The sequence below is a fragment of the Macaca mulatta genome, chromosome 6 (assembly GCF_049350105.2).
Source record: "Macaca mulatta isolate MMU2019108-1 chromosome 6, T2T-MMU8v2.0, whole genome shotgun sequence".
NCBI lineage: Eukaryota > Metazoa > Chordata > Mammalia > Primates > Cercopithecidae > Macaca > Macaca mulatta.
In genome coordinates this window covers 94,558,324-94,565,597 of record NC_133411.1, presented here as the reverse complement: position 1 = coordinate 94,565,597, position 7,274 = coordinate 94,558,324, and the positions used below count along the sequence as shown (strand labels likewise).

Sequence of the window (7,274 nt, the reverse complement as noted above, 5' to 3'; positions counted from 1 at the left end):
TTTTTAACACCCCCTTCTCTCATAACGGCCTTGATTGCTCAAATTGCTTCTAATTGGGTGGCACACATTACTGGAGACGAAGGACGAATGACAAGCAGCCTTCATTCTTTTGCAGATTTAGATAATGTCTCTGGATGAATATCTTTTCTGATCAGGAAGAACAGGAAAACTCTTAAACTGCCTGCAGTTTTCATAAGGGGTTTGTGCAATAGGGGGAAAATGTCCTGACCATCACACAAGCATGCAAATTGATGGCATTTTACAGAAAGCACCGCATAATAATCTAGTACCACCGTTTTTCCTCCCGGATCTGTCATGGTACAAAGAGTAAACATACTTTTTTTTTCTTTCTTTTCTTTTCTTTTCTTCTCTTTTTTCTTTCTTTCTTTCTTTTTTTTTTCTTTTTAACTCACTTAGCCTTCCTTCCATCTCCTATTTGGGATCTGTAAAAGTTTTCAGTAAACCTCTTTAAAATATATACGTTATCCATATCCCCCTTCCCCTTGTCCAAGGTTTGGTCGGCCCTTAGTGCCCTTGGTGCCGCGTGCCAGCCCTGACAGCCGCGAGCAAGGTCATTATTACCTCGCAGACAGGCGCGTTTCAGAGTCAGCGACTGGCGAATACCCAGGGTCTCCGGGCTATTGGACCACCGAGAAGTGTAACCCCAACTTGAGATTGCTGAAGGCAAGCTTCCAAGGTGAGAGCTGGGTTTCCTTAGGTGCTTTCTGGCCGATCCCGGGTGGGGCACCTCAGAGGCTAGCACTCATCTAAAGCTGGAAGAAGCTGAAATATTATGGACACCTGAACAAATCCGAGACACACATGATGTCTAAACTGCAGTTTCATTTTTCCACTACTCAGAAACAAACAAACAAACAAACACAAAAATAAAGTCATTGTTCTAGGCCAGAGGAAATGTGCCAAGAGGAAGTCACCCTTTCTGTTTCAACTTCAAAGGCAATGAATTTTTCTTGCAATTCTTTTATTTTAGAAAAGAAAACCCAGAATGGCAGGGACAAGCCCCTCCAGGCCACTTTAAATTTCGTCACAGTAGAGTCCTGGGCGGAGAGTGAAAATCCTGGGGTAAGGGTGTTTGTGGGTCTTTTGAATGGAAGCCCACCCAGGGCACCTGCCTGCAGAGTAGGGCGTTGGCACCGCCCGGGGCGGTAGCCCGCCGCCTGCGCCTTTCCACCACGCCCAGGCACAACTTTCCTTTTCTCTGTGTGCATCAAAGTAAGAATGCCCCAATTTTTGAGAAATCTAACACTTCTGCTGCATCAAAGGCCCATTGGCTCTATAGTTTCACATTTTACATTGGTCCTGAGAATGAGGTTATTAGTCTCATAAGAAAAGATTGAGGAGTGAGAAATGCTCAAAGATGGAATTCCAAATTGGCCCCTGCAGTAGGAGTGTGCCGCACCCCGGCCTTGACTGGGTCGCCAAATACTGTCGAAACTTTCTGGCTGCCTTTAGAAAGTCCCCTCTACTAGTCACTTGACGGGCAGGAGGTGCAACGCGGAGGGAAACATCACGGATTGGGGGTACTGGCAACTTTTAAAGGGTCTGAAAAATCCCTCCGATTTAGGGGATGCTTTTCCGCAGCAGTTTAAAAACTGGAAGGCAGCATAAAAGCTTCTACTTTAAAAATGTAGCCCTGGTGATCCAATCCCGATCTTTTGGCTGGCAAAAACGCAATTGCCTGAAAACGAAATTGGCATTCGAATAGGGTCAGGTAAAGCTCAGAGTCCCTGTACTCATTTTGGACTCAAGAAAAGGCGCTTCCCGTCCCTACCTCTTTTAGAAAGAGAAAGGAAAAGGAGGAGAAAGCAGAAAGGGGGGAGAGCCGAGAGCGCAAGAAAGAAAGAGAAGGGGGGGATATTTAGCAAGTTAAAAGGTTAAATGTTGGAACAGATTTGTAAATATATAGACAACCCTCGTTATTTGGGATGTGTAATAATGCCTTTTTGTGGCGCTGTCTGGCTGGGAGGCTGCAGAGGACCGCTCCCCGGCACTTTCTGCACTAGGAAATGAACTGTAAGCTCATGGACTCGAAAAACAAAAACAGGGCTACCCTCCTTTGGAGGAAAGGGGATTCTCCCTCTATTCGGTCATTGAAAAATAAAAAGAAAAGAAGAAAAAAGAAAGTAAAAGGAAAGCAGGAGCAATGAGAAAATTTTATTTTTCTTAGGTATGATTTTTCAGGGAGCAACCCAGAAAGCTATCTTCAGGCTGAAATAATTTAAAAGTATTGTTTAAGCGGATGACATTCTCCAGCACTCAGTTATCCATTGTGCATCTATTATTTCTTTGAACTCAACTCTCTTGTCTAACAAGGGAGTGTGTGTGTGCCTGTTGTGTATGTGTGTGTGTTTAGAAAACCTCGGTTCTCCAGTGGTGCTTCCGTGGCTGAATAGGGTGGTTTTCTTTCGTTTTTCTCACATTGATGTTTTCTGGACAACTGTACTGAGCGCTGTTGATGGCATCGGTGCTCTGCCCGTGCCCGTGGGCGGAGGACATAGGCTGTGGGTGTGTCCCGCCCGCAGGCGCGCGTGCGTGCGTGTGCGTGTTTGTGTGTGTGTGTATACACGTATTCTCTGGTGTGCATCAAATGGAGTCTTTTTCTTTTCTTGCCCGTGTCTGCGTCCTGCGTATATTAGTATTATGCAAATAGAGTCATTTCGCTTGAGTATTTTTTTTTGGAGGGGGAAGGGATGAACCATTTTAATTCTTCTCTAGTATTTTCTCGCAGTCTTTCCACTGAGTGTGAATTCATTTGGATGCCTTTTCTGAGGTTTGTGTGTGTGTGTGTGTGTGTGTGCGTGTGTGTGTGGAGGGGGAGACTGCGTGACGGTCAGTGGGTGTGGTGTGTGCCTTGGTGTGTGGGAGAGCGTGCACAGTCTGTGAGGACCTTGTGAGCGATATGTGTTCTCTCCAGGTGTTCTGTTTGTCTTTGCCTTCCGTGCTTTGCGTTCTCAGAGGTGATTATGTGCACATTTACATATATGTGCCTATTCTCCTGCATTCATGTATTGTCTTTCTCCACAATCCACACATTTCATATATATTCTCTTATCTTTTGGAAAAGTGCCTTTTTATTCCTCGAAGAATATTTATTGATGTGATAATCTGAAATGAAAAGTGGTCTCCCATGAAGGAGATGGAAGAGAAAGGAGTGTTCATCTTTCTTAATAGACGGGGCAGAGCCAGTTGACTGGATCACAGGGTTTCTCTGCACTTTCTGCGTGTGTGTCTGTGTATGGGGGGTGGGGGTGGGGTGGGGGCTGGGGCGGGGGCGGGGGAGTAGGGAAAAGGAGCCTTTAACCAGAACAAAGATGGGCCATCGCGCCCCCTTGCGGACAGGCTGCATATCGCGCCGACCAGGCCCGCCCCGGCTTTCTTTAGTCGAATGAATCTTGTAATTTCTTCCGTTAAACCATTCAGGAGTCGTCTCTCAGTCCCAGCCCCCGGCCATCAGCCAATCACCAGGCGCCATGCAAATCACCTCTTCCGTTCTCTAAACCCGCGTCAGCCGCAGCGGCTGCTCTGGCTGCCCCGCCCCAGCTTCATTTCCTCCCCTCCCCTCCCCTTCCCTCCTTCGCCCCCGCCCGAGCAGCTGCCGGGGAAGAGGGCAGTGCTGGGTGCCTCATGCATATGCAGACCGATCCTCCTCCTCCCTCTACCTCCTGCCCCCTCCTGCCTCCTCCTCCCTTCCCCTCACCGCCACCGCCTCCTCCCGTTTCCCCTGCCGCGCCCGCGCTCCTGGACGTGCAGTTCTCCGAGCTCTGGTCCCGAGCAGCTGTTTCTCAGAAGAAGGCCTACGTGCGCTCTTGGAGCAGACGAGGGAAAGGGAGGAAGGCTCTACCCTTAAAATCCTCTCGAAGGTCAAGTTTGAGGCTTGCCGAACGGAGGAGAAAAGTGTCGAAAAATGCCGCTACAGGGTTTGCGGGAAGGTTCTGCACGGAGACTGAGTTGGAAATGCCCTTCTCCCCCTAAACACCAGATTAATTTCTCTGAAACACACAGTGTATATTGGTCACGTCCAAAGGATGATGATAGATGGTTTTGTAAGCCAAGAGTACAGTGTGCATTTGTCTTGTATATCAAGGCTACAATGAAACCACGAAGAACTGGAGAGGAGATCACCCAGCGTTAGATCTGCTTAATAGGAGCGGGGAGAGCAAGTGAGGAGTGGAGATGGGGGGCGGGGCGAGTGGTGGCCCAAGACCTGCTGCAGGTGGGCTGTTCCCTGTCGGCTCCTGGACTAGGACTGGTAAGCCTACTAAGAGCGCAAACGGGGACCCATGAAAAGAAAAGAAAAAAATTCCTCGAGAAAAAAACAAGACCCGGGAATAGTTTGTTACTGTTATTTACATCCAGACTCTGGTTTCCCGGCCCTTTACAGCTGCTGGTGAAGAGTATTCAAGCTTTAAATACTGCTCTGAACTGACCTTGAGGCACATTGAGAGGAAAAATCACTGGAGAAAATCGCGGTTTGTGTAGTGCTTTGAGATCCTCTAACGCGAAAGCAAGAGAATTGTGAAGTGACCTTGTTTCATAGATTTCTTTACGTCCACACTGGAATACTAAAGGACTTTTCAGTGAGAATTGAGTCAGTTCCCCCTTAAATCTTACACCGTGGAGAAGTGAGTAGAGAGCCCTAGATTTAAAATAACATTTTGTCAGCTTTTATTCTTTCAACACATTTTTATGAAGTGGTGCTTATTGTGTGCCAGGTACACAGCATCTTTTTCCATGCGAAACACATTTCGCAGGCAGTGATTTGCAGGTGTACCGGAAATTAGGGAAAGGGATAGGAATTCTGGATGCTTTTTGTTCTGGAATTGCTCATCGTGTTGCAAGAAGAAGAGATATAATAACAGATAAATGTGGCACAGTGTAACTTGGAGCATGGAAACAGCTTAAATATCTGTCAAAAGTGCAGTGAATTAATATATTGGCATATTCCTACAGTGAAATACTCTTTAAGAATGGACTATCTTAAAAGCAATGTTGGATGAAAAAAAGCAAATTGCAAAAAACGCATGTGATATTGGCCGGGCGTGGTGGCTCACGCCTGTCATCCCAACACTTTGGGACATCGAGGAGGGTGGATCACAAAGTCAGGAATTTGAGACCAGCTTGGCCAAGACGGTGAAACCCCGTCTGTACTAAAAATACACAAATTAGCCAGGTGCGGTGGCGGAGGCCTATAATCCCAGGTACTGGGGAGGCTGAGGCAGGAGAACCGCTTGAACCCTGGAGGCAGAGGTTACAGTGAGCCGAGATCGCTGCATTCTAGCCTGGGCTACAGAGCAAGACTCCGTCTCAAAAAAATGTGACATTGATGTAATATTAATATCTATTAACATAAAATTATCCTCCCCGTAACAAAATTTGTTGGTACATAACTATGTAATAAAAATATAAAAGCATATTGGGGAAGAATGCGTGCCAACTCCAGCATGGAGGAGACCCCTGAAAGAGAAGGATATTGGCTGTATGAGTAATGTTTATTTTCTTTAAAAAAAAAAAAAAAATCTTAGAAGCGGGAACATAGAGAGTTATGGGGAGGCTTTATAGAAGAGTTGACATTGAAGCTAAATTCTTGAAAGTGATAAGCAGGAGTTTAGTGGGAATATTTGAAAGACAATTCTTGAATACATGAGAATGAGAAATAAACTATGTGAAGTGTTTACACTTTTGATATTTAGTTTAACTACAGTAAAATTCACTTTTTCAGGGATATAAATTCTTTGAGTTTTACCAATGTGTAATGTAATCACGACCACAAGCAATAAATAGAATTCCATCATCCTCCAAAACTTCTTTGTGTTGCCCTTTGTAGTCAATCCCTCCCTATATCCTGTAACCCTGGAAACCACTGATCTCTTTTCCATTCCTGTAGTTTTGTCTTTTACAGAATGTCATATAAATAGAATCATACAGCATGTAGCTTTCTTCTGTCTGGCTTCTTTTTACTAGCATAATGAATTTGATCTTCATCTGTGTTGTTGAGTGTATCAACAGTTTGCTCTTTTTGATTGCTGAGTAGTATTTCATTGTATGAATGTACTACAGATGGTTTATCCTTTTAACGGTTGTTGAAGGCCATTTGAGTTGTTTCTGATGTACAGTTTCTTGATTCCAGGGACTGGGTTCATTGTTGTCATGTATACTGGGGGTCTTCTGTGAATGGCTATTGTATTACAGGTAATTAGTGTGTACAGTTATTTCCCCTGAGAAGCTAATCTATAATCTGGTGTTACTGTGTAGAGCTAGGTAAAAACCTACCCAGCCAACTATATAAAAAAACACACATGTTGACAGTCTTTCAGAAGTTGCCCTTCAGCTTACTTACTGTAGTGAGTTCAATAGAAGAGACTCACTAAAGATGCCAGTTGATGATCAGCATGTGTGAACTTACATATATGTAGTGGAGGATTTAAATTTCTTATTCTTTGAGCACCTATGGATTTCCTAGTGTGGAATTATTCCTTGTTTCTAAATATTTCCTAAATTCTCCTTGAAAGATTAACCTTTGCTTTCTGAGGTCTGAGTGGATCTTTACTGGCAGGCAGCGTCCCCATACATTTGATACACGATGACAAATTCACATCCCCAGTGAAGGAGCTCTGAACACTTGTAAGGATTCACAGTAATTCCAGATTCTGGTCTGTACTGTCAACACGCAAGTGTTTAATTTCCTCTTGTTTGTTTCTCATCAGGACCCTGAAAAGCTGATAGCTGGGGTACATAGATTGGGTGCTGAGTTCAGGCACAAAGTAAGGAAGCCTGTGATACACAAGCACTTATTAATGTATCCCTTGAATTCCAAAGTCAAATATCAACTCTTTGTTTATATTTATAGCCTTATTTATTTATTTAAAAAATCTCTAGTTCCTCATGGCTATCTGAAAGCTCTCTTTTGAAGGCAGCTGTAAGAGTCCATAATGTGCAAGATGGTAAGAAGAAGTGTAAATAAACATTCACAGATTGACGTCCTTTTGGGTGTGGTTCAGAGTCAAGAAAGGACAATCCCAACTGTAAAGACTGTTGGCAGTATTGGGATTGAAGGGGTGCTATTGTCTAATCCTAGTGCTCTTGCTGGAATAGGCTGTGTTTTGAACTTAAAATTGTATCCAGTTGCTAAATGTGAGACTGCATGTCATCCCTAGTTTTAGTTCTTCTAATCAGCATCACCCTCTGGCAAATGACACTAGAAAAAAGTTTTAACTAATAATTCAACTAAACAAATAGTAAAATAAACAATAGGA

At 44.2% G+C, this 7,274-nt stretch overlaps 1 long non-coding RNA gene across 1 annotated transcript; it reads right to left on the bottom strand.

Annotated features, from left to right (window-relative positions):
* Nucleotides 1-371: 371 nt before the first annotated feature.
* Nucleotides 372-5,940, bottom strand: LOC114678843 (uncharacterized). Its single transcript, XR_013418113.1, has 3 exons — nt 3,719-5,940; nt 583-773; nt 372-443 (listed from the first exon to the last, which is right to left on the bottom strand). It is a non-coding gene; the product is annotated as an uncharacterized LOC114678843 (long non-coding RNA).
* Nucleotides 5,941-7,274: the final 1,334 nt, after the last annotated feature.